At 42.2% G+C, this 27,799-nt stretch overlaps 1 protein-coding gene across 4 annotated transcripts in view; it reads left to right on the top strand.

Annotated features, from left to right (window-relative positions):
• The first annotated feature begins 4,852 nt into the window (after positions 1–4,852).
• The window catches only part of KANK1 (KN motif and ankyrin repeat domains 1), a 217,994-nt gene continuing 195,047 nt past the window's right edge, over positions 4,853–27,799 (top strand). For 3 of the 4 annotated variants that reach the window (XM_024996142.2, XM_010807860.4, XM_002689629.7), the window contains exon 1: positions 4,853–4,899. The gene's annotated coding sequence lies outside the window, so the exon portion shown is untranslated. Of the gene's footprint in view, positions 21,358–27,799 lie in introns of all 4 variants that reach the window. The other variant, XM_059889443.1, reaches the window with a different exon arrangement.

Here is a 27,799-nt window from a genome sequence, read left to right as displayed (position 1 = left end):
GCAGATTCTTTACCACTGAGCCACCACAGAAGGCCCAATCTAGGACACAGCCATAAGCAATTGTTATTTTTCTTTATTTTTTTTTTATATTTTTCTAATTTTTTCTTATAATGGGTATGAATCACTTTTATAGTCTAGAAAACTCTTAAGTGTTATGTGTTAGCTATGTTATTTTGTATTGTAAAAATATGACTGTCAAAAACATATGTGCTTCAAAGGACACTATCAAGAAAGTGAAAAGATAAGCCACATAATAGGAGGAAATATTTACAAATATATATATATATATATATATATATACGTATATATATATCAGATAAAGGACTAATGTTACTTATCAGATATAAGACCTCTTATAAAGACCACCAGTAAAAAGACACATAACCCAATTTTAAAATGAACAAAGTATTTGAATAGATATTTCTCCAAAGAAGATATACAAATGGCCTTGATAAGGATATGAAGAGATGCTCAACATTACTAGTCATTAGGGAAATGCAAATTAAAATCTTGAACTACCACCTACCATACATATATGACAACAGTCAGTAAGGATTTGGAGAAATTAGAACCCTCATAGTAGGAATGTAAAATAGTACAGCCACTTTGGAAAAGTGTATTAGTTCCGCAAAACGTTTAGCCAAGAAATTCTACTCCTAGACATACACCCAAGAGAAATGAACAGATGTGTTTACACAAAAAATTGTACACAAATGTCTTAGTAGCATTATTCTTAAAAGCCAAGAAGTGGAAACAATCCAAAATGCCCCTCAATGTATGAATGGATAAACATAATGTGGTTTTATCCATACAGTGGAAGATTATTCAACTATAAAAAGGAATGAAGTACTAATACATGTGACAACTTGGTTGACCCCTGCAAATGTTAAGTTTAAGAAGCCAAACCCAAAGGCTACATGTTACATGTTTCTATTTATATGAAATGTCCAGAATAGGCAAATTCATAGAGATGGAAAATAGATTAGTGGTGGCTTGGGGCTAACAGGGTGGGTGAGGAGTGACTGCTAATGAGTATGGAGTTTGTTATTGAAAATGATGAAAGTTCTGGAATCAGATAGTGGTGATGGTCGCATAACTAAATATATTCAAAATCACGAAATTATACACTTTAAGAGCAAATTTTATGCTATGTGAATTGCATCTCAATAGAAAAATGACTAAAAATAAAGAAAACTTCAAATATAAACCCACTAAAAGTTCAGAATCTGCCATACTTTGGGGGACTTCCTAGGCGGTGCTAGTGGTAAAGAACCCACCTGCCAGTGCAGGAGACATAGGAGACGTGGATTCAGTCCCTGAGTGGGAAGATCCCCTTGAGCACGAAATGGCAACCCACTCCAGTATTCTTGCCTGGAGAATTCCATGGCAGGGGAGCCTGGCAGGCTGCAGTCCATGGCGTCGCAAAGAGTCGAATGCAACTGAACCGACTTAGCACACATGCCATACTTTTGATTGATTAATCTTTATTTGTTGTTGTTCAGTCACTCAGTCTGTCTGACTCTTTGTGACCCCATTTTACAAACCCCATGGATTGTAGCCCACCAGGCTCCTTTGTGAAGAAGGCAGTGGCACCCTACTCCAGTACTTTTGCCTGGAAAATCCCATGGATGGAGGAGCCTGTTAGGCTGCAGTCCATGGGGTCGCTAGAGTCAGACACAACTGAGCGACTTCACTTTCACTTTTCACTTTCATGCATTGGAGAAGGAAATGGCAACCCACTCCAGTGTTCTTGCCTGGAGAATCCCAGGGACGGCGGAGCCTGGTGGGCTGCCGTCTGTGGGGTCGCACAGAGTCGGACATGACTGAAGCAACTTAGCAGCAGCAGCAGCAGGCTCCTCTGTCCATGGGATTTCCCAGGAACGAATACTGGAGTGGCTTGCCATTTCCTTCTCTAGGGGATCTTCAAGCATCCAGGGATCAACCTGTGTCTCCTGGATTGGCAGGCAGATTCTTTACCACTGAGTCAATAGGGCCTATGAAATAAATGTTTACTGAGTAAATGTAAGCAAGGAGAAAAAAAGGATGGATGGCATCCTCTGTGTATGCAGGACCCCCCTTGAATAAGTATTGTTTCAATTCAGTTCAGTGGCTCAGTCGTGTCTGATTCTTTGTGACCCCATGGACTGCAGCAAGCCAGATTTCCCTGTCCATCACTAACTCCTGGAGCTTGCTCAAACTCATGTCCATCCAGTCGGTGATGCCATCCAACCATCTCAATAAAACAATAAACAATAAAAGTATTGTTTATATAGAATCATAGACATTTGGGGGAGGGGGGATTTTAAAGAAGATCTATTGAATCCATATAGCCTATTCTACAGATAAAGAAATGGAGGTCAAGGAGAAGGGAAAGAGTTTGTTTACTGTCATCTGGTGAGCTTGCAAAGGGTCTGAGCTTTTTAAGTGAGATTTCCTGCCTCCATGTATCTTTGAGCTGTCCTTATCTTCTTGAGCTGAGCTTATCTTCTTCACAGGCAGGGGCCATTGGTTTCAGGAATCTGCAGGTGTGCTTTGCTGTGAACACATAGGGATTTCACAGCCTCTTCTCCCCAGAGGCTAGCATCTTGTGATAACTCTTTGCTTTAACCTACTTGCAAAAATATTGTGACTGCCTAAAGCAAGAAAGTTCCAGAAAAACATCTATTTCTGTTTTATTGACTATGCCAAAGCCTTTGACTGTGTGGATCACAATAAACTGTGGAAAATTCTGAAAGAGATGGGCATACCAGACCACCTGATCTGCCTCTTGAGAAATCTGTATGCAGGTCAGGAAGCAACAGTTAGAACTGGACATGAAACAACAGACTGGTTCCAAATAGGAAAAGGAGTACATCAAGGCTGTATATTGTCACCCTGCTTATTTAACTTCTATGCAGAGTACATCATGAGAAATGCTGGACTGCAAGAAATACAAGCTGGAATCAAGATTGCCAGGAGAAATATCAATAACCTCAGATATGCAGATGACACCACCCTTATGGCAGAAAGTGAAGAGGAACTCAAAAGCCTCTTGATGAAAGTGAAAGTGGAGAGTGAAAAAGTTGGCTTAAAGCTCCACATTCAGAAAATGAAGATCATGGCATCCGGTCCCATCACTTTATGGGAAATAGATGGGGAAACAGTGGAAACAGTGTCAGACTTTCTTTTTTTAGGCTCCAAAATCACTGCAGATGGTGACTGCAGCCATGAAATTAAAAGACGCTTATTCCTTGGAAGGAAAGTTATGACCAACCTAGATAGCATATTCAAAAGCAGAGACATTACTTTGCCAACAAAGGTTCGTCTAGTCAAGGCTGTGGTTTTTCCTGTAGTCATGTATGGATGTGAGAGTTGGACTGTGAAGAAGGCTGAGCACCAAAGAATTGATGCTTTTGAACTGTGGTGTTGGAGAAGACTCTTGAGAGTCCCTTGGACTGCAAGGAGATTCAACCAGTCCATTCTGAAGGAGATCAGCCCTGGGATTTCTTTGGAAGGAATGATGCTAAAGCTGAAACTCCAGTACTTTGGCCACCTCATGCGAAGATTGACTCATTGGAAAAGACTCTGATGCTGGGAGGGATTGGGGGCAGGAGGAGAAGGGGACGCCAGAGGATGAGGTGGCTGGATGGCATCACTGACTCGATGGACGTTGAGTCTGGGTGAACTCCGGGAGTTGGTGATGGACAGGGAGGCCTGGCGTGCTGCGATTCATGGGGTCGCAAAGAGTCGGACAGGACTGAGCGACTGAACTGAAAGCCCCTCTGGGAGGTGTGCTGCGCTGGAGACCTTAGTGGGTGAACTGCCCCGCCCCGAGCTTAAGAAAAATCAGTGATTGGAGAGCTGGCATCAGTGTTTCTTGGTAATATTTGTTGGTCCTCCCGTCCTGTTTATTCAAACCATCTTCAATTTGAAAGAGACTCAAGTCACAGCCTCCCTTGCACCCGCTTAATTTGCTACGGATTGAGAGTGTCTGACTTCCTAGTTCGCTTCTAAGCTGCCTACCCAGGCACTGCGTCTTATTTGAAGTCCTCAGAACACCTACACCCTTTTGGACGTGCATTCTCTCCTTTTCACTGAGGACTCGGTCCTGCAGCCTAGCCGGCGCGAACGCACGGAAGACACGGCTCGTCCAGCTCAGGCACTTGCAGAAAACCAGATCCCTGCATGCTCCAGAATCCCGCTGTCACCAGGGGCCAGGAAACAAGCTGACAGTCCCTAATCAATTTCTTTAGCGGTGAGGAGGGAGGGGCCAGTAAAGGGTGCTAAGCCGGCGTGTTAACAGTGCCAGCCTCCCGCGGCCAGGTACCCCTCCGGGTAAGAACTGATAGAATCGAACTGACGCACGTCTCACTGGGGATGGAGTTTTTCCTCTCCCTCGGGGAAAGAAAGTAAACACACAGCTGCCGCAGGAGCGTGCCGGGGCGGAAGGAGCGGCTCTGCCTGCTGCTCGCGGGGCAGAAGCCAGCGGACCGCGGTGAAGCGGTGGAGGTGAGCGAAGGTGCTCCGTGGGCCTGGTGGAGTCTGATCGGCGCGCAGGCGCACTGGAGTCTGCCCGCCGGCCGGCTCGCGCGGGTACAAAGAGAGGGCCGCGGAGAGCCGGGGTTCCTTGAGGTCCCGGGAGCCGTCTGGGGTTTTGCAGGCCGGAGCTGTCCCTCCGTCCCGCTCCGGGACGCAGCCGCAGCCGTTTCCCGCCGGGAGTCGGAGGCTTGCGGGTCTCCCCGGCTTCCTTGCCTTTGCGGTAGCAGCTGAGCGCTGGTACGTTCGGGGTTTAATTCTGGCGCTCGCTAGCCGGGGGCCGGCTCCGCCCCCTGCGCCCCGCCCCCTTCTCCGAGGTCCGGGAGCCGCGGGCGAGGCAGCGAGCCGCCGGCGCGCGCGGCAGGTTGAGAGGAGCTGCTGGAGGTGAGTGGAGCTGAGGGCTGCGTTGCGCCACCTTTCCGGGCGGGTTGGCCGGGGGCGTGGGGCTCCGACCCTGCCCCTGTTGGTCTCCACGCCCAGTCAGGCCAGCTTGGGGCGCGCCGGGGCGCACGGCGGCCGTGGCGGTGGCGGAGGGCAGCCCCCCGCAGGCTCTCTCTTGCCGGGTTACCCTGGCGGCCTCAGGACGGGCCTAGGGATGGGGTCCGAGAGGTTCCTGCGGCCCCGCAACTCGCGGGGTTCTGCACACTGTGGCGGAGGGGCTCGGAGGTTTTTGGAAGGGGAGTGCTGCGCGCCCGGCTCGGGGTCAGCGGGAAAGTCCGAGCCGGGCCAGGAGGCGGGAGGGTGCGGACGCGTCCCGGGTCGGGACGCACGGCCCTGGGTGCCCCTGGGGCCCTTTCATTAGTCCGGGATCGAGTGAGAGAGCTCTCCGAGGCGTCTCCCCGAGAAGTTTTCGGCTCGGCTCCGCTGGAGGGAGTGGCGGTCGACCACTTTCTTCCTCATCGGCGGAGCGGCAGGTGGCCTCGGTCGCCCTCAACCGACTCGGAGATGGCTCCGGCCGAGGTTGCCGGGGCCGGAGGGTGGGGGAGGGGTGTGGGCGCCCTGGGCCTGCGGCCAGTCGAACCCCGCCGGGACAGCGTGGGCTTCTGGAGTCTCCAGGGGCTTTTGGTGGTCGTCGAGGGAGGCTGCGAGCGCCCTTAAGCAGACTTGGACCCTCAACTCCCCTTCCTCCCCCTTCCCATGGCCCCAGCAGCGTCCTCCCCTTGACCGTTCTTCTCCACCCGGTCCGTGTGGAACTCCGAGGCAACTCTTCGCGGCGGGTCCTGCAAGTCAGCAAGAACTGTGCTGCGCCGGGGTGGCTTGGAGAGGGGTTTTTCTAGTGAGCCTTAGAAACAATCTGTGGCGTCCCCCAGCGCTCGCTGTCTGCACATGGTCTCTGCTGAGGTTCGTCTCGTCGAATTAATTAATGAAGTATTATATCAAGACAGACGCTCGGAGACCAACAAGGAAAGTTAACCACCCAGTTCTGTAATTGTGCACTTTCTTGCCCCAGCTTCATCCCATCCATCTGTGAGCTGAATGGAAAGTCAGGGCTAGTTTCCTCATTTTTAATTCCGTGAATTTATTCAGCTTGGTTTTTAGGTGGTACTTAGCTGTCCATCTGCTATTTGCTCGCTTCATCCAACTTTCTCTACAGAAAAGTTGGGCTTTCCCACATTTTATTTATTTTAAAAGTTGATACATAATAAATATGCCATAAGTTTACCCAAATTGTATAATTTACTTTTTTTTTTTTTTTTTAGTATATTCACAGAGTTGTGCAGGCATCCCTACTGTCTAATTCCAGAACATTTTCATCACCTGCCGAAGTAGCCCTCCGCATTAATCAGTTATTCCCCACTCCCCTTCCCCCAGCCTCCCACTCTCATTCTAAGGTGAAGCTTTCTCAAGATGGAAACTGAATGAGAAAACGGACAGATTATTAACTTCAGTCCTTTTTCAGTTAGTAGATTTGGGAAAAGGTGCTGCTGCTGAAGCAGTGGAAGAAAAATTAAGAATGGGTTGTCCTCTGGACATTGTCCTCTGGAGATTACAGTATCTAAGGATAGAGGAGAGGCTTCCAGTAGAGGAATAATTGCCTCTTTTAAAAACACACAAATTAGGACTGCATTTTATCCCTGTAGGTGGGGCACACTTTCTGCACTTTAGATTTGCCAAGTCCACAAATCACTGTGGCACATGTGAGTGCTATGTGTATGTTTGTTTTGGGGGGAGGTGTTAGGGGGAAAAAAAAGGACTCTAGATTTAAAAATAGTTTTAAAGTATCCACTGTCCCTAAAGAAAGAAACCACAGGCAAATAGCCACTAGGATGGTTACATTGAGACTTGGATTGATTTGGTGAGAAGGTGCCTGCCTGCATGAGTGCTGAGAATCCACATCTCCTATGCCTCCTGCGTTGCAGGCCCATTCTTTACCTGCTGAACCATCACGGAAGCCAGTGAGAGAGCATCTGCTCTCATATAGGCCCTGAGCTACTGTGCTCATGCATTTACTCCTGGTCTGAGGAAGAGGATGGGAAAGGGTCTAGTAGGAGGTAATTCAAGAAATTGAGGCAAGAATTGGAGAAAGCCTGAAAGGGGAGTACTTGTGGGAGCTGAAGTGTGTTAAAATGGAGAAGAGTGAGCACATTTCAGAAGCAGCAAAGGGGATCTCAGTGAGAAATTTCAAACAGTTCACTTAGGCATTTTGTTGGACTATTTGTGCACGTTCTAAAAATCATGTTTCAGTGAACAGAGTTGAAGCAACAACCACTGTACTTCTCTTCTGCCCTCAAATCAAATTAAGCCAAGTTGGTTTCAAATGTTACAGGGTGTTTTATGCCTGCTACATGGTGGCTTGGCTTATGCATCTTGTAAAGTAATTCTTAAAGTTGAACTGTAAGAAACATATACATCTTAAGCGTATAATTTGATGAATGTTCACGAAGTGAGCATAAACTTATAACCAGCACTGAGATAAAGATACAGAGCATTGCCATGCTTTTTTCCTCCAGTCATACACTCTTCCCAGAGGTAACTACTGTCTCAACCATAGGTTAGTTTTGCCTATCCTCGTGATCTATATACATGGGATCATATAGTGTGTTTATGTGGTTTTCTTGTTTGTTTTGGTTTTGGTATCTGGCTTCTTTCACTCAAAATTATGTTTGTGATACTTTGTCATGTTGTTGCATGTGGCTGTAGTCAGTCATTATCATTGCTGTCCAGTGTTTCATTGTGACTGTGCCACAGTTTATCCATTCTAGGGTTGATGGGCATTTGATTAGTTTCCAAATTTTGTCCATGGGGAATAGTGTGACTTGAACATTGTATTGTATGACTTGATATACAACACAAATTTGTGTTTAGGGTATATACTGAGGAGTAGAATTGTGCTTAACCCCTCTCATCCCTCTTTCCTCTCAAATAAAATTCAGTGAAAATTTCTCTAAGGTTAAGGCTGCTCCACTAACTTTCATTTAGAATAAACGAATGTCAGTGAGCTTTAATAAGTGATAATTACATTTTTATTTTATGCAAGGCCCTGGTGGGGGAATTCAGAGTTGAAGACCCTCATTTGGTTCATAGCAGATGGGGAGATGTAAAGATACAAAATTGAATTGGAGGCAGAAAGATGGAAATATCTGATAAAATGGCTCACTGGAAATATAGGGGAAATTAACACTGAGGAGAGAGATTTGGGTGATGTTTAGGGAGATTGAACCTTGAAGAATGTGTACAGGTGGGGACTAGAGTAAAAGGCATTTCAGTTTAGCTCATAGCCTTTGAAGAAGCAAGGAAGTCCAGCAGTGCTTGACACATGATAGCATTGTTAGTCACATGCTTGGAAACCCAGGTGAATGGCAATTTCAGATTGTGCCCTTCGTGTAATGACTTTGTGACTGCCGAACCAGCCTAGTAATCTTTGTGGAAATGTTGTAGCTCTGGATCCAGACTGGCTAGTTTGAGTCTAGGTGCTGCTGCTTGCTGTGTGACCTTTCATACAGTTACTGAATCTCTCTGTGTCTCAATTTCCCATCTATTAAAAAGAGATAATAAAAGCACTCCCCTCATGGGGTTATTTTGAGTATTAAATTAGTTAAAACATAGCACAGAGAGCACATTGAAATTTGGTACACAGTAAGTGCTAAACATATTTGCTGCTGTTGTTTCTTTAATTTAAAATTGTTTGAATTTCTATAGTAATATCTGTACATAATAAGAATAATGCAGATAACAAAACAGTGTTTAAAATGAAAACTAAAACCCTTTACTCCTTTCTGATCCCAGCTCAGCTACAGTCTCTTCTCCAGTGTAATAACCGTAAACTATTTCTGTTTTTAGTTCTTTTGGTGGTTATCATTGAACTTATACTTTAGTGGCTTATTAGACAGTTGTTTCATAGTATTATGTGTTCCATGGATCGAGGATGCAGGTAGGGGCTGGCTTCTCCTGCTCCTGAAGCATTGACTGGAATCTCTCTGTATCATGCAGCTGGTCAATTGGCTGGGCTGGAAGGTCCAGGAAGGCTTTACTTCCCTGCCATGTGCCTTGGCAAGGCTGGCTGGAAGACTGGGCGTGGCATTGATTGTTGACTGGAATACCTACACGTGGCAACTTCAGCATGGTGGCCCCAGGTAGTTGCACTACTTACATGGCCACCACCTTTCCCCAGATATTAATCAGGGTCTAAAGAGAATCAGACCAATAGGATGTGCATGTATTTATAGAAAGATTTATTATAAGCAATTGGCTCATGATTATGGAGGTTGGTGATTCCAAAATCTGTGGTGTGAACCAGCAGCCTCCAGGACAGCTGATGTTGCAGATGAAGACTAGAGGCAGTCTGCTGGAGAATTCCTTCTTGCTCAGGGAGGCCATGCTTTTTTGTCCTATTCAACCCTTCAACTGATTGGGTGAGGCCCACCCATATTATGGCGAGCAATCTGCTTTACCCAGAATGCAATTGAAATGTTAATCTAATCCCAAAACACCCTCCAGGTGGACACATACAATTAACTTGAGCTATGAGTACCTCAAGTGAACCAGTTGGAATCTCCTTGGCCTTTTATGACGAATCTCAGAAGTTACATAACTTCCTTTTCACCAAACTGTTGATTGGGTCAGTCACTAAGCCTGCTCAGACTGAAGAGGAGGGGATCTAGACTAGCCACTTGGTGGGAAGAGTGTCAAAGAATGTGTAGCTTGCTTTTTAAGCTGCCACAGTCTACACTTGAGCTCACAAATTTAACTATAGCTATTAACTCCCTGCTAAGGAAGGAGTGGAATTTGTATTACCTCCCACCTCTCTTTTTTTCCTTTCCCCTTTGCTTCCCATTATTTATTAGGTACCCTATTATTTTTATCTTATTAATTTTAGTTCTCCTTTTTCAGTTACCTGTGTAATTTTAAATAAAGCATTCCACACTCGATAAGGCTGTGGAGAGGTGGCAAGCTCATGTTTGTTGGAGTGTGTGTGTGTGTATGTGCGTGTGTATTGGAAAGGGCAGTGAAAGAGAACAACAGAACTGTCTTGAATGGAGGATGCCTGACAGTGAGGCTCTTAGGAAAACACACCAGCTACTAGATGTGTGAATTGCCTGTGAGCATGTAGTCTGCATAAGCAGAGCAGGTGATACAATACAGCAATTTTAACTTTCTCTCTTTGGCTTCTAAACTCAGATAATCTTTTGCCTTTTCCTTCCTTCAGCTTTGCATTTAAAGTATGAATGCTGGAAGCAAATGATAGTCTCATTGATGAAGAATCTTGTAATAGATACACTGTTAACTATTAGTGTACAGGTATAAACACCAGAAAAGCCTGTCAGAAATTAAGTATCCTCATGTTTCTTTCGTTACGGAAGCAATCAGTTAATTGGAAAGAGATACATTTCAGACAGTGTCAGGAACCCTGTAGTTCTGTTGTAGGGTGGTTTTTTTTTTTTCCCCCTTTTAAAAAAATTCATTTGGGGAACTCCCTGGTGGTCCAGTGGTTAGAACTCGGCACTTTCATTGCTGGGGCCTGGGTTCAATCCCTGATTGAACTAAGATCCTGCAAGCTTTGCAGTACAGCCAGAAAAAAAACAAAACAAAACAAAAAACACTTCAGTTAATGGAATTGATCAATGGGGCTTAAAGTCTCAGGAGACATACTAATACATTTTTATAATTATCTAATCCCTTGAGAAGCATACAAAAGGAACTTCTATTCTTGTTGGTTTCCATTTATTGCATTGAAGTTAAGACTCCTTTTGATAGTTTATATAATTTTTGGCTTGATTAGAGGCAAAAACTTAAATTTGTTGATTGCATTGCATTTTTGGTTATTTTGTTCCGATTTCTATTGGTAATTCTGACTTGTTTACCCTTTGATCTTAGGGAAAATATGAAAAAATAATTAGAGCATAGGTAGAAATCAAATTTATTCATCCTGAATTTATTCATCCTTCCTCCTCTCCCCATGCCTTTCCCTCTCTGTCTCCAGTACCTCTCTTTTTTTGTATTCCTCTTAACAGAATTGCTCTTTGCTATAAAAATTGCTGGTTTAAGAGCAGCTTTTTTTAGGGGCTGGAATTGTCCATATTATGTGATGTTTTGACTCACTTTTCTACCAGATACTCCCTTGCCTGCCTTCCCATAGAGCCATAGACCCAAGCTGATCATCTTTGTATTATACTCCCTTTGATTCACTATTCTAGCCCAAAGGGTATCCTTCTAATATCATTGATTACTTTTGTCAGATTTTTTTCTTATACATATAGAGTCACAGAGCAAATACTTTATTGTGTCTGGCTTCTCTCCGTGTCATATTTGTAAGATTGATCCATGCTGTTTCATATGGCTATGGGTTGTTTATTTTCATTTCTTATTGTGTCCCATTGTGTGAATATTCTACTGTTTATCCATCCTACTGGAGATATACAGTGAGTTGTTTCTATTTTTGGACTAATATGAACACTGTTATTATGAACGACTTTGTGCATGTTTTCTCATGAACATACGTATACATTTCTGATAGGATAAGTACCTAGGAGTGGAATTGCTGAGGCACGCAGTTTAGCTGTAGCCGACACTGCCAGAGTGGTTCTATTAATTACCTTTCCAACAGTTTACGTGAGTCCTAGTTGCTCTGCATTCTTGCCAGTGCTTGTTATTGTCTGTTCTCTTTTAGCTATTCAGGTAAATGAGTGTTATTGAATTCCCCAGATGACTTATGAAGATGAGCACCTCAAAGATGGTTCATTATTCTTTTTGTTTTACAGCATAGTGAGATAGAAAAGTCAGGCCAGCTAAAGAATTAATTGAGACTTTGTATCAGTTTTTTAAACCAGTCCAGCTTTTCTGTTTCTCCTTGCTGTATAATTCATTTCTTGTGAGTTTTTTCTTTTAACTGGTGGGAGATACTGCTCAAGAGATTTACTACTAATAAAAGTTTAAAAAATGAAAGTTTGTGAATAAACTCTACTGGTTCTGAGAATAAAAGTATTCAGTGTATAGAAAGACTGAAATTTTGTTCATGTTGTCTTAATCTTTCAACTTTTCTAGTTTGTAAAATCAATCTATTGATTTTTGCCATTCACTGTGACATTTTTATAGGAGATTTGCCTGAGTCATGCTCTGTAGTTGGCCAGGAATTAGATTTCCACATGAAAATATAAAAGATTTGAGTTCTTGGTGCATTTTTTTTTTAAAAGGAAAAACAGGGGTTGTCAACACAAGGATAAATTGGATACTCTAAAGCTTCAGTGTCCATGCTAAAAGTTTTTGCCATTTCTTTAAAAATGAAGTAAGTAGTTTCAATGAAATTTAACATATGACTTCGTGGGCTTGAGTTTGTTTTGATTTATTTTCTGTTGGCCTTTTGAAATTTCATCCTTCTTCTCTTTAGGGCATCTGTTTTATCTTCCCAATTGTTTGTTTTTAAGGATTGTATGCCTCTTTTAGAATGCAGCCTAGTTCTGAACTTATTCAACGTTCTGTCTTCCCTTAAATATTACTAGGGGTAATACTGACCAAGGGATAGACACTGTTGTTCTTAAATACTTTTAAGGTATTTGTGGCTACTGTTTGGTTTCTTTCTGGCAGGGTTGAATCTTGTGCGGCATAACCTGAAGGGTATTTGGAGAATGCTGGCTTCTGACCTTGAGGGCAGAAGAAGATTTCTCTGCCTCCGGAAACATCACCCTTTGATCTCCTTTCTAAGTTATGATTCAGGAGTGGGAGGAGAGTTGGCTGAATCCCTATCAAGGAGAGGAGGCTGGGAGAGAAAAGATTGGGGTTTACTTACTACAACTCAAAGTTTGTCAGCCTTGGCAAGGTTTCACTAACAATTGAGAGAAGCAACTCAAATAGTTCACTGCTAAAGTTTGTGTATATTGTTTAGTTTCTTTTTTAATGCTGAGAGAATTCAAGGTTAGTCCTCGAATGAAGTCATGTGAACTTACTTGTGTTCTGGTATGTTTTTACTGGGGGGAGTGGAAAGGGGAGCAGTTGTGACTGCTCTCAGACTGGGGTCTGAGAATTGTTTTCCACGTTGGGAATGACAACTGTGTGGGTGGCAGACAGTGTGGAGACACTGCCTTGAGGAACAAAAGGGGCTTTTTGTGGAGTAGCCAAGTTATGCTTTGTCAGCACTCAACAGTATATGTTGAATGAATGTGTATAGTTTCATCAGTGACATACTAGGGCTGCCGGATCTGCAGAAGGGTACCAGTTCATTAATTTTTATAGTGGTTTTAGGTGCCCACTGAATAGTAACCTATCCTGTAGATGATCAGGAATTTCATGCTTCTATCTGTTGAAATTTAAACAGTTTGGTTATAAAGAGATTTCTCCTAATAAGATTTGACCCCACCTGCCAGGTGTGTTGGAGAAGGAAATGGCAGCCCACTCCAGTGTTCTTGCCTGGAGAATCCCAGGGACAGGGGAGCCTGATGGGCTGCCGTCTTTGGGGTCACACAGAGTCGGACACGACTGAAGCGACTTAGCAGCAGCAGCAGCCAGGTGTGTATGTGAGTCAGGTGTTGATTCTCCAGTGCTCCTCTTTCACATACACCTTTTGTGTGTATGAACTTAGAGACATGAAGGTACTTACTGTAACTTATCTTCCCCACATTTCATGGACCTTTTTAGAGAGGTTTTTTTTTTTTTTTTTTAAATCAATTTTTAGGCTAATAGAGAAAGAGAACTGTTTCTTTTGTTTGTTTTTAAGGTTTCTTTTAGCCAACCTCAGGAAACAAAAGGCTACTGTTTGGAAACCAGGAAAAGCTAATTGGAAAGACTTTGTTTTCTTTTGGTGAAATCCCTTGTGCTCATACAGGTTTTTTGTGTTTTTTTTTTTTTTTTCACACCTTCTAGAGAACCAAACTATCTCTCACTCAGAAATAAAGAGCTACTGTGTCTGGGCTCAATTTTGCCTGTTTTGGGGCAGAGTCTGCCAAGGGTTCATCTTTTGAAGTCAAAAATGGGTAAGAAGACCTTGAGGACTCAGTGAGCCCTTAAAGATTCAATAAAATAGCTTTAGTACAGTGAAAAAAAATCAGTCACTTTCCTGCCCTTTCACCTATGCTAGCAAAAAAAGGAAATACCACTTAAGGGCTTGAAGTTCATATAGTTTATGAATCCTTTTCCTGGGAACTTTCAAAGAAAAGGTGTGTTGTGAACCTACCTCTGGCCTCTCATCCAAGTTAGCCAAATAACTGTGCTTGCCAGTTATTTGACCTGATTTGAGTCCTGACTTCAGGCTGTTCTTCACATGTCAATATCTGTATTTTAGCCTGGGATTGGAGGTACTGAATCCATAGAAACTGTCTCTTTCTGAGCATCTCCTTTTTCCTCCATGACCCTCAGTGACCCAGGGCAGCCTTACCTTTCCCTTCTCCTAACCTTTATTTCTGAATAGGTCACATTGATGGGACCTGATTCAATATAGTGCAATGGTGAGGAGCTTGGACTCTAGAGCCTCAAGTCTGCTACTTCCTGTCAGGCATGTTTTTTGTTTTTGCCTCTGTGTGTCTGAAAAGGAAGAGTAATATAATCATGCCTAGGTGTTTAAGTGTGTCTTGACTGGAGGAGGGAGAAGGAGGATAGAGAAGAGAGGGAAGATAAAGGAAGGAACATTTAGGATATAGTATTTCCTGACTGTATATCTCCCTGGGACAAAAAAAAAAAATCTCAAAAGAGCTATTTTGTTTGCTTATGACCAGAGAAACAGAGAAAGGATTGTGATCCCAGCTCGCACTGAGTAGATCAGAGAAGAACCTTGGGAGCTAGTAACAAGGCAGAGGAATGGACTTCCCTGGTGGTGCAGCGCATAAGAATCTGCCTGCCAGTGCCGGGGACGCAGGTTTGACCTCTGGACTGGGAAGATCCCACACACTGTGGAGCAGCTAAGTGTGTGTGCCACAACTTCTGAGGGTGTGTGCTGCAGCTGCTGAAGCTCACGCACCTTCGTCTGTGCTCCCCAACAAGAGAAGCCACCACAATGAGAAGCTGCACACCAGATCAACACCAGGCCCTCCCTGCCCCCTACCCCTTGCCCCTCACAGAAGTTAAAAGTGTCAGTACCCAGTGACCAAAAAAAAAAAAAAAGGGGGGGGGGAGAGGAGGACTCAGGGCTCTGGGTCCAGTAGGAAACCCCAGTGCCATTAAGTGCCACCACCCTTCTCCCTTCTCTGCAAGTTCTTCCACAGTTTTGGCTGAGCAAAACAACCTTTCTGCTTATAACATGGAGATAATGAGAGGTCCTGCACAGAGGAGCTGAGAGGATCAATGAGGTAATAGATGTGTGAGAGCTACCCAAGCTCTCTTGAAATATGATCATTGGAGAAAACTGTTGCTCCATTTGCTGTCCCAGGCCAAGGAAGCTTTCATAGGCTGTTTAGGATAATAGAATTCCTGGTAATTGCTGGGAAATTGTTGAGGTTAGGATATTTTTCTCCGGGGGCACTGGGATGGGGAGAGAAGTGATATGTTCTTGGTATCTGATATATCTTGGTATCAGAGCACAGCGTAAGTCTGTGCTCTGAACATCTCTTCTGGGAAGTAGTCTGGACCAATAATTCTGTTGAGTAGTGATGGAAAGATACTGCTAGACTTTTAAGGGCTGGTGGTGAAAGCCATTCACCATTCATAAAAGTGTTTCCAGGGTATGATGCATCAGATCAGATCAGATCAGATCAGTTGCTCAGTCGTGTCTGACTCTTTGCGACCCCATGAATCGCAGCAGGCCAGGCCTCCCTGTCCATCACCAACTCCCGGAGTTCACCCAGACTCAGGTCCATTGAGTCAGTGATGCCATCCAGCCATCTCATCCTCTGTCGTCCCCTTCTCCTCCTGCCCCCAATCCCTCCCAGCATTAGAGTCTTTTCCAATGAATCAACTCTTTGCATGAGGTGGCCAAAGTACTGGAGTTTCAGCTTTAGCATCAATCCTTCCAAAGAAATCCCAGGGCTGATCTCCTTCAGAATGGACTGGTTGGATCTCCTTGCAGTCCAAGGGACTCTCAGAGTCTTCTCCAACACCACAGTTCAAAAGCATCAATTCTTCTGCGCTCAGCCTTCTTCACAGTCCAACTCTCACATCTGTACATGACCACAGGAAAAACCATAGCCTTGACTAGATGGACCTTTGTTGGCAAAGTAGTGTCTCTGCTTTTGAATATGCTATCTAGGTTGGTCATAACTTTCCTTCCAAGGAGTAAGCGTCTTTTAATTTCATGGCTGCAGTCACCATCTGCAGTGATTTTGGAGCCCCCCCCAAAAAAGTCTGACACTGTTTCCACTGTTTCCCCATCTATTTCCCATGAAGTGATGGGACCAGATGCCATGATCTTCATTTTCTGAATGTTGAGCTTTAAGCCAACTTTTTCACTCTCCACTTTCACTTTCATCAAGAGGCTTTTGAGTTCCTCTTCACTTTCTGCCATAAGGGTGGTGTCATCTGCATATCTGAGGTAATTGATATTTCTCCCGGCAATCTTGATTCCAGCTTGTGTTTCTTCCAGTCCAGCATTTCTCATGATGTACTCTGCATATAAGTTAAATAAGCAGGGTGACAATATACAGCCTTGACGTACTCCTTTTCCTATTTGGAACCAGTCTGTTGTTCCATGTCCAGTTGTAACTGTTGCTTCTTGACCTGCGTACAGATTTCTCAAGAGGCAGATCAGGTGGTCTGGTATGCCCATCTCTTTCAGAATTTTCCACAGTTTATTGTGATCCACACAGTCAAAGGCTTTGGCATAGTCAATAAAGCAGAAATAGATGTTTTTCTGGAACTCTCTTGCTTTTTCTGTGATCCAGCGGATGTTGGCAATTTGATCTCTGGTTCCTCTGCCTTTTCTAAAACCAGCTTGAACCTCAGGAAGTTCATGGTTCACATATTGCTGAAGCCTGGCTTGGAGAATTTTGAGCATTATTTTACTAGCGTGTGAGATGAGTGCAGTTGTGCGGTAGTTTGAGCATTCTTTGGCATTGCCTTTCTTTGGGATTGGAATGAAAATGGACCTTTTCCAGTCCTGTGGCCACTGCTGAGTTTTCCAAATTTGCTGGCATATTGAGTGCAGCACTTTCACAGCATCATCTTTCAGGATTTGAAATAGCTCAACTGGAATTCCATCACCTCCACTAGCTTTGTTAGTAGTGATGCTTTCTAAGGCCCACTTGACTTCACATTCCAGGATGTCTGGCTCTAGGTCAGTGATCACACCATCGTGATTATCTGGGTCGTGAAGATCTTTTTTGTACAGTTCTTCTGTGTATTCTTGCCATCTCTTCTTAATATCTTCTGCTTCTGTTAGGTCCATACCATTTCTGTCCTTTATCCAGCCCATCTTTGCATGAAATGTTCCCTTGGTATCTCTTATTTTCTTGAAGAGATCTCTAGTCTTTCCGGTGTCTTAATGGATGGAGCGGATTTGATCTATTTCTCACAGCAACATGTACTGTTCTGTCTGTTCTCATGTTCTTTACAATTAATAACTTTCATTCCACAGTACAAATTGAGAGTAAAAAGGCAAGTCATGAAGTAGAAGATATTAGTCATATCATATATCCAAGAAGAAACTTGTTCAGAATATGTAAAGAACAGTTACACATTAATAAGAAAAAGTGAAAATATAATTTAGAAAATGAGCAGAAGGGCATTCTGTATTATCAGTCATCAGAAAAATACAAATTAAAACTATTATAAAATACCAATACAAACCTACCCAAATGGCTAAAATAAAAAAATTCCTAACAACCAAATGAAGATATAGAAAAGCTCAAACTCTCATACACTGCTGATAGATACATAAATTGGTTTAACTACTTTGGGAAGCTTTTACTTATCTATAAAACTGAACAAACTTGTATCCTGTTACTCAGTAATTATACTCCCAAATATGTATACCCAACAGGAGTGAGTGCTTATGTGCACCAGAAGGATTTACAAGAATGTTTATAATGGAATGATAGAAACATAATAGAAACAAGCCAGATATTGAATAAATATTTGTGGTATGATTATGCATTGAAATACGACACAGCAGTAAAAAACCAAATTACTGCTACACAAAACTTGATGAATCTCATAGATATTGAGTAAAGGAATTCAGAAATTAGTATACATATTGTATGATTTCATTTATATGAACATTAAAAGAGAGGCAAAAATACTCGATGGTGACAGAAGTCGGTATAAGGATGTACTGGCTGGTGCGGGACCTAGGGGTGGTGATGATTTGGATATATTCGTTCGTGAAAAAATTCATCATGATAAATATTTAAGATTTATGTACTTTATGTGTTATTCTTTAAAAAGTTTATTAAGATCAAACATTTACAAATAAATCAAAAATTAAAACAAAGTAGTAAGGCTTATTGGCTGCATAAAAGAGAAACTCATTTATACTGGCTTTAACAAACCGGCATCAGCAATAAGAAGTTTGACCAAAACAAACAAACAAATAGCAACCAATCCAATAAGGAATTTCTTGGAAGGAATCCAGTGGAAATTCAAGTGCATGATAGCCAGCCGGTCTTCCTGGGAATTGGGAAGTTAGAGCTGGAAGTTATGGTTTCTTTTGAACACTCCTGATGTCTTGTCGCTAGCATTTTTACCATTCTTTGGCTTTTTTCTGTAGATCATCTTTCTCTGCTTCAACTCACGTTTGGGTAGAGAATGGCACTACAGTCCTTGTGTATCATGACATCCCATTTCAAGCCTAAGTTTTTGTACCATATGGTCCTCTCTTCTTAGCCCTCTCTCATTCCTGGTGGATCAGCTTTGCCTAGGCCTCCTTTCCCCTCTGAGAATGGGAACTGTTGTGTGGTCCCGTCAGCTGTGGTCAGCGTCTGGGATCACACAGAAAACACAGAACAGCCAAGGCTGAGGCTGGGTGGATTTTTCAAAAAGGGGAAATGTATGTGGGAAGAAAATGGTTTATTCCTGAATGGGGTTTTTTAGAATTACCCTTCACTTTTCATTAGGCACCTTCTTAGTGTGCCTTTTTTTTCTTTCTTTTTTTCCCCCACTTGTTTCCTCCCAATTAAACAGACTCTTACTATAACCTATGAATATGACACCTTGTCAGCTTAGTCTTAGTACATGTTCTGAGTTTCTCTGGACTTGTAGCTTGCCAGGACCTCATCACAAATTTGTAAGAGGTGGTGTTGAATATTTTTCCTTCAGAAATTAAGTTTTTAGGTGAATTCATATATATTTTTATCAGAATAACTATGAGAGGAATATTAACTTTGGGCATTGTTTTTCTTTGGCTTTTAGAAAAAAAATAGAGACATCTAATAATTTTCATTAAGTTCTATCCTAATTGATCATTTGAAAAATTATTTGCATCATCAAATCTTATATCTGATGAGTTACGATTTCCAGGTAGGGACTAATACTAAAAATTAAAATGAATCTGACCTAGACTTTGAAAAGAATGGTTTCTACATACCATAAAATATTAGGCAGTTACATTTCCTTGTTTTGCAAGGAGACTGGTATGCCAGTTACGTTTATAACCTTGATTCTTGTTTTATCCCCACATCAGTTAGAGATTAATTACATACCTGGGGAAGGGTGAGCTGTTTGAACCTTATCTTCTTTGAACCTACTATTGTTTTCAACAAGATCTTCTAAAGGTCAGTCAAACAAGTAACTTAAGTTTTCCGCTTCCCCCTAAAGCACATATTTATAAGGTAAAAACTTTAAAAAAGCCAGAGTGTTATTTTCAGTTTATTGGTATTCTTATGCAGATGGTTAGCATGAAAATTCACTGGCACTAAAACCTACTTGTTCATCCGCCTTTATTAGGCTGCTCTGAGTATTAATATTTCATTGAGCCTTAAAACATTTTTTTAAAGGAAGCATTGGTTTCATGTCTAAGAGTAGATGATGCTTAATGGCTTAAAACAACATATTTTAATTTCTTGTTCACATTACATGACAGCTCTGGCTCTGCTCCAAGGCTGGTCTTTGCTCTAGATCCAGGCCTGTGGAGCTACTGCACAGTCTAGGACATAGTCTCATGAGGGCAAGAAAGGAAACGACCAGTCCATTCATGACTATTACTGCTTCTGCGTATATGCTACTTCCACTCACATCCAGTTTGTTGAAACAAGTCACATGGCTAAGCCTGCTAACAATAGGGTAGGACGCGTAATTAATTCTTCCATCTGGAGCCTCTGTAAGTCACATGGCACAGGAGGTGTAATCCTCTTATGGGGAGGACAGCAAATAACTGAAACAACAACAGAATCTACCATAGTGGAAAACTGTGTTTAATTCAAAGAAGTTTAACAGCCAGGACGCTAATTTAGGAATGGCTTTCGGAATTGACTAAATCTGTATTTTTGAAAAGGTTATGCTTCAGAAATCTGTCTAGATCTGGGAAACAAGTCTAGTTTTTGCTTGGGACTGATGAGTCTTTTATGAACTGCAGAGCTATACCCACACTTTGGTAACTTTCCACTCATGGTTTTTCAAGGGTCTCGATCTATATTTTAATCTAGAAATGACTCTTTTACTCTCTGGATTTTTATTTTTTATTTTTCCATGTACTACTGCTGTCTTATTGGTCATTGTTTTTTGTTTATCTGTATTGATATGGTCTTGCTAGTCAATTAAAGGCAGATGGTTCTGTCAAAAGAAGAGTAGAGAAGGGGCCTTTTGGCTAAACTAAAATTTATTGGGGCTTAGTAAATATTCTCTCACAAGTGAAATTTCTGTCTTATTTAAAAAATACAAAATCAGAATCCTTTAAAGAAAGAAGGCAAATTATAACCGTACTTATTTCGAGATGCAGAACTTCAGTGCCTTGGTTGTCTATTCACCATCTACATGGTGGAGAAATTCAGAGCTCTTTCAGAGTTGGGGAAGCTTGCTCATTCCTACATGTTTACCCTCACGGCCTTTGCATGAAGTTGGGGGCAATCTGTTGAGGCAAGAATCTTGGATAGTTTCTGTAATTTTTATGCGAATGCTTGAGATTTCTTCTGCTTGGCTGACTTTTATAGTAAGTGGATCCTTGATTGGTGACATTGACTATTGCACTCTGGGGTTCTTCCTAAGCATTTGCCTGCCCCAGCTGCTCATGAAAACAGAGAAATAGGGCTCATCGATGAAATTCTAAAGGATCTTACACGCCAGTTCCATCAGAGCACTGGGTTCTTGGAATGCTGCACTTTTCTTTAACTTCTAATGCCTTTTAATGAATCATATATGTGATGTCCTTTGCTTGTATCGAGGGATAGTGAAGAGTTTAAGAAACGCCATAGGAACCTCTCACACATATGAGCTCTTTTGTGTCTCTCAGCAGCCTTTTGCTGAAGAACCATTGGAAAAGCTGTCCTAGGCCTCCCTATCAGGCGGTGCTGGGACTTTGCTTGGAAGAATATTTGACTGAACACTGTGACTCTTGTAAGAGATGCAGTTTCCTTATTGCTTTCTTCAAGTATATATCGCACTGTTAAACTGCCGTGTAGAACTTCATGATAGTCATTTTTGCTAACTGGTGGATGCCTCATTTACTGCTCCACTCTTTTTTCCCTTGTTCTCAATTTTTTTTTTTTTCTGTTTTTAAAATTAAGGTAAGTTAGTCTAGTTTTGAAGGTTGCCTGATGCCCTTTTTGGAACAAGGTTGTATATAAACACATATATTATGTTTACTTGGTACAGTTAAACATTTTAAGAGGGCCTACTTATATGAAGTTCGCAGAGAGAGAGAGGAAGGAAGAGGAGGTGGAGTAGGGTGGGGAGAACACCCCTTTCGGTGCTCTTTGTCCCCTTTATTGTTCTCACAAGCAGATGTGTGTGCTTAGGGGATTCCTGGGGTCTCTGTCCCTTGCACTCAGGGCGAAACTCTTTCTGGCCTTTTGATAATGAGGAAGGGGCTCCTGATGTGCCATGGGATCTGATTTCCAGGCCCAGGACCAAGAGTTGGATTGAACTGGCAGAATGAAAACAATGTAATAGACACTTCTGCAGGGACGGGTCAGGAAGGGACTGCAGGCTAATTTGGGGGGTTGAAGTTGGTGTTTCCCAACAAGCTACTCTGGCTTCTCATCCAGCTTACTCTCCGAACTCTGATATTCTCCTTGGGCTCACAGTGCCTGTCTGCCTGTGTTGTCCTGACCTCCTGCCCCTGACCTGTCCTGGCTTATCCTTCATTACTCTCCATTGGTGCGTACGGATTGTAGTAATCATGAAGAATTGGCCAAAACTCTGGACTGCAGTGCGGTGGCTTCACCTTGAAAGTGCCTCCCTTGAACTCTGACTTGATGATACAACTTTGCTGTTGTTGATGGATAATATAAAGTATGCTCATGTTAAACGTTTTTCTACATTTGCTAGTTCTCCTCCTGGCTTACTTGCCACTCCTTTTCAGTTATCTTTGCCAGTTCTTCATAGCTATGATTTCGGAAAGGTGTGTGTGGGTGGTGCTGCACGGATGGTTAGGGCTCAATCCTTGATTCTTTTTCTAGACATCTGCTCCCTTGGTGATCTCATCCAGCCTCAAAGCTTTAGGTATCATCCATATTCCGATTATTCTCACATTCATTTCTCCAGCTGTGACTTCTTTTCCCAACATTACACTTACATGTCCAACTGCCTCCTGGTGTTCCCACCTGGATGTCTGATAGCCACCTCAAGCTTGGCAGGGCTGAAATGGAATTCCTGGTTTCCCCCCAAACTCATTCTTATCACAGTCTTCCTTGATAGATGGTAAATACCCCCAAACTGTGGCTGTGTTTGCCCTCTGTTTCTTTCCTCTCCACCTTAGAAATATATCCAGAACCTGTCGCCTCTTCCCCCTTTTCCACTGCCATCATTCTCTCTCCCTAGATTACTGCAGCAGCCTCATGACTGGTCTCCCTGCTTCAACAGTGGTCCCTTAAAAACAGAAGTCAGATGAGACACTTTTCTCCTCAAACCCTTTCTTGGCTTCCTGTTTCTGTAAGAGAAGTTTTTTCAGTGAACCCCGTGGCATTCTTGACCTCTTGGCCCCTGGTTACCCTCTAGCATCCTTTCCAGCACTCTTCCTGCTCCTGTGCTCAGCAGCGGTGGCTCTTTGTTCTTCCTCAGGGATGCCTACGTACTTGCCCTCAGGGCCTTTGCACAGGCTGCTCTTCTTATCTCTGTGCTTGTTCATGCTGAGTCCTGCTCAGATGGCACATCTCAGTACGTTAACTGTTCAGATTATAATCTGCCTTTCTCTTGACCCTCTTTGCCTAGCTCTTCCTTTTCTTTCCCCTATAGCATACTAACTTTACCTACGATGGTTACTGTCCATCTACTGCCGTAGGTTATGGGCTTCCCCAGGGCAGGGATCTTTATCTGGTTCATTGGCTGATATATATCAGACTTCCAGAACAGAGCCTGAAAATGTAGAAGGCATTTAATGGATTTTTTTTTTTTTGGTAAGTCTTTATTGAATTTGTTACAATATTGTTTCTGTTCTTTGTGTTTTGGGTTTTCTGGCCCCAAGGCAAGTGGAATCTTAGCTTCCAGACTAGGGATCAAACCCATATCCCTTGCACTGGAAGGTGAAGTCTTAACCAGTGGACCACCAAGGAGGTCTCTAAAACTTTTTATTTTGTATTGTTGTGATAGTTTCTTCTGCACAGCAGAGTGACTCAGTGGTATATATACATGTATCCATTCTCCCCCAAACTCCCCTCCCATCCAGGCTGCCACATAAGGGTTGAGCAGAATTCCCTGTTCTATACAGTAGGACCTTGTTGGTTATCCATTTTAGATATAGTGGTGTGTACCTTTCAATCCCAAACTCCCTAACTAGTCCCTCCCCCAATCCTGTAAGTGTGTTCTCTAAATCTGTTTCGTTCATTTGTATCATTTCTTTTTAGATTCTGAATATAAGGGATATCATATGATAGTTCTCTTTCACTGACTGCACACAGTATGACAATCTCTAGGTCATAGCAAATAGCATTCTTTCTTTTTAATGACTGAGTAATATGTCATTGTATGTATGTACCACATACTCTTTATCCGTTCCTCTGTTGATGGACATTTAGGTTGCTTCTGTGTGTTGGCTATTGTAAACAGTGCTGCAATGAACATTGGGGTGCATGAATCCTTTCAGATCCTGTTTTTCTCCAGATAAGTGCCCAGGAGTAGGATTGAGGGTCTTATGGTAGTTCTCTTTTTAGTTTTTTAAGGAATCTTCATACCGTTCTCCATAGTGTTTGTACCAATTTACATTCCCCAATACATCTTTATTGTTGAATAAACTACTGATGAGGATTTGCTGTGCCATTCAGAATCCCTCCAAGGAGGAAGTGTATGTTTTAGTTCTCTGTTTGAAAAGTGTTTACAGTATTTCTCTGAGGAACTGGGACTTTTTTCTCCCAGTCATGAAAGTTGTGTACCTCATCCAGTTTCCATTTATGCTTTGGCTCCCAGGATGCCAGGAACTAAGTTTTATGCTCAATTTTAATAGTGATTCTGTGTTTCAATATATAGGTAAAATAATAATCATTTCCCTCCTTTTCTGTCTCCCCTCCCTGTAGTTCAGATGATAAAGAATCTGCTTACAATACAGGAGACTCAGGTTGGATCCTTGGTACAGGAAGATCTGAAGAAGCGAATGGCAACCCACTCCAGTATTCTTGCCTGGAGAATCCCATGGACAGAGGAGCCTGGTGGGCTAAGTCCATGGGATCACAAGAGCCAGACAGGACTGAGCGACTAACACTACTACTACTAGCTTTCATTTGTTGATAAGTTGCTTTGTGGTTCTTTTTCTTTATTTTTGGACAAGAACTATGCCTTTTATTGTTAGACCATTCAAGTAACCTTTAGAGTAATCGGTGTGTAAGAATTCTTTTCTGTTCTGCAAAGAAGTCACAGTTTATCAGAGAGTTGTTTGTCTTAGCTTATAGCTGATTTTCTTTTGAGTTTTCATCCAGGTCGTCATGATTGTTTCAGGCAGTATGCTTACTGGTTTGGTCAGTATTCTGAAACAGCAATTTTGATTATGTTATCTCTTCATAGGCTTTTATTTGATTGAATTATACTTATACAGATATTAATGTACTTGTAAACTACCATTGTCTGCTTCTTAGGCTCAGTCAGTTCAGTTCAGTTGCTCAGTTGTGTCCAACTCTTTTCGACCCCATGAATTGCAGCACTTCTTAGGCTAGTCAATCCCAAATTCTTGCTTCTTAAACCCAAGGGCCTTTATTTCTGACAGAAAATTTGAGCAATTTCTTGCTCCAGTTCGATAAGAGGAATTGTTGGCTAAAACCAGGGAGGATTAAATTAACAGAAGGCTGTTCAGTCTGGATACCTAACTGATGCCCTAGCACGTGCTTTTAAAATGAGAGTTGTTTTAGGGGTGTCTAAAGCCATAGGCCTAAATGTCTTCCTAGAACTTCAGTTTTGCTTGAAATTTTTAGAGAAACCTCTTTTCAATTTGAGCAAGTTCTGTCACAAAGATGCTTAAAAAAATCTGCAAAACATCACATTCATGAGTTGGTCAAATGTGAGTTAATAATTCTAGTAAATGTACTTTTATTTAAGAAGGCGTGTGGTGATGTTAGCCACGTGATCTAGGAGTGTAAGCCTCAAGGCTTGTGCCAATTTCCCTGCTCCTGTGGCTGCTAATTAAGCATTAGAACTGAAAATGGGAATTTTGCAGTGACTCTTTTAGTAACCACACAATGTTTTTTCATATGTAATTTTTAAATTTTATGTATTTATTTTCGGCTGTGTCACGTCTCCGCTGCCATGTGGGCTCTTCTCTAGTTGCATTTTCATTGCGGTTCAGGGGCTTCTCATTGTGGTGGCTTCTCTTGCTGCAGATCACGAGCTCTAGGGTACATAGGTTTCAGTAACTGAGGCAGGTAAGCTCAGTAGTTATGGCTCCCAGGCTCCAAAGCACAAGCTCAATGGTTGAGGCACACGGGCTTAGTCGCTCTGAGACATGTGGATTCTTCCTGGATCAAGGATCAAACCTGTGTCTCCTGCATTGGCAGGCAGATTCTTTACCACTGATCCACTGGGAAAGCCCACAACTGGTGTTTTTGTTTTTTTCAACAAATTGAGTTTGTCACTCAGAGGATCAGTAGTTTCCATTTATTTAAAAAATCTGATTACCTAAAGCCATTGTTTCTTACAAATCAGTTCAGTTTCCTATTCAAGTTGCTTTTAATCAAGTCTTGCATTCAAACCCACACACATCCTTAACTTCACCTCTCATAAGAATGAGGTAATGGAAATCACAAGAGTACTGGGAACACCTTCAAAGAGTCTATCCATCTGACCTTGTGTCTGAGGCATTCTCCTAATGAATGGGTCAACCTGGGGATGCCCATGTCCCCAAGCCTCAGATTGGAGTTGGTGAACAGTACCAGCACCAGTCACCTAAAAACCATAGGTTGTTCTTAGATGCTATTTGAAATGTGGATTTTATTACATTGGTAATGCAGATTAGCCCATCATTGAGTCTCATGTGTTTAAAAAAAACAAAACGTGAATATTGGCTCTATGGAAAATGTCAATGTTTTGTATGTTTGTGTGTATGTACTTTAAAAACTTAAATTACCCTGTAAGGCCTGTAAATGAAAATAGAAGCCCCTCTGCCCTATTTTTCTCCCCTGATTCCTTCTCCTTACAGAAAACTACTTAGAAATCTGTTTTTCTCCTAATGTTGTTGAAAATGGTGATACTTGTGACTGTGAAAATGACAGTGTTTTGAGAAAATGTGCTTATTCTGTCATTTCTTGATTTTTTAAAATCTGAATTTGAGTATTGTTTCCTGTCTTCATACTGTGGAAGATGAAACTGTAACTCATAATATCTCCCATGGAGTCTTTTCTAAAATCTTCCTAATGTAAACCTAGTTGCTTAATTTGATTAATATATAACATTTAGATTATAGTGACTGTGAAAATCGTTCATAACTAAGATATGTCATTCAAATGACATTTCCTTCCTCAAATACACCTTTTTCTCACCCAGAGTTAAGAATGGTTAGATTTATGTACCTCTCACTGATTCACACCCAGATTGAAGCCCAACCTTCTTCTTTATGTTTAAAGACCTCAGGATAGCTGTCTCATCCTTCCCTTCCGAAGGCATTCCTTATGAAGTGTGCCTATCAGCCCGGAGATGCCCCTTATTCCTGTTTCCTGGATCCCATGACGTGTCCTTTCCTTGTGGTGTCTCTTGGTCTCTTCTCTTGGTGGAGGGCATTAGCCAGCAGCTTCTGAGAAGATTTACATGGGAGATACATTTTCATGAAATTTGGCATGTCTTTAAGTCATACCACCTAACTCCCACACTCTTGATAGTTTAGCTAAATGTACTTTTCTGGTTTGGAAATCTTTTCCTTCATAACTGACAAGATTTCTTGCAAAAATTCCAGCCTTTTATGAAAGCTGGAACTTTTCCCTTTCTTCTCTTTGAAAGCTTTTAGTGTCTTTTATGGGCTTCCCTTGAGGCTTCCCTGGTAGCTCAGAGGTTAAAGCGTCTGCCTGCAATGCTGGAGACCTGGGTTCAATCCCTGGGTCAGGAAGATCCCCTGGAGAAGGAAATGGCAACCTACTCCAGTATTCTTGCCTGGAGAATCCCATGGACGGAGGAGCCTGGTGGGCTACAGTCCACGGGGTCACAAAGAGTTGGACACGACTGAGTGACTTCACTTTTCACTTGTGGCTCAGCTGGTTGTCCGAGGTAGTCTCATTGATCTATTTTCATTAAATTTTCTGGACACAGAATTGCCTTCCCAATCTAGAAACTTATGTTTTTCAATTATTGGAAAATTTCTTGAATTACCTTTGATAACTTTTTCTCTTGATTGAATTTTTCTTGATTGAAATATTGATCTTCTGGAGCA

The sequence above is a fragment of the Bos taurus genome, chromosome 8, assembly GCF_002263795.3.
Source record: "Bos taurus isolate L1 Dominette 01449 registration number 42190680 breed Hereford chromosome 8, ARS-UCD2.0, whole genome shotgun sequence".
Classification (NCBI taxonomy): Eukaryota; Metazoa; Chordata; class Mammalia; order Artiodactyla; family Bovidae; genus Bos; species Bos taurus.
Note: the sequence above shows the minus strand (reverse complement) of the source record. Positions and strands in the feature narration are given on the sequence as shown.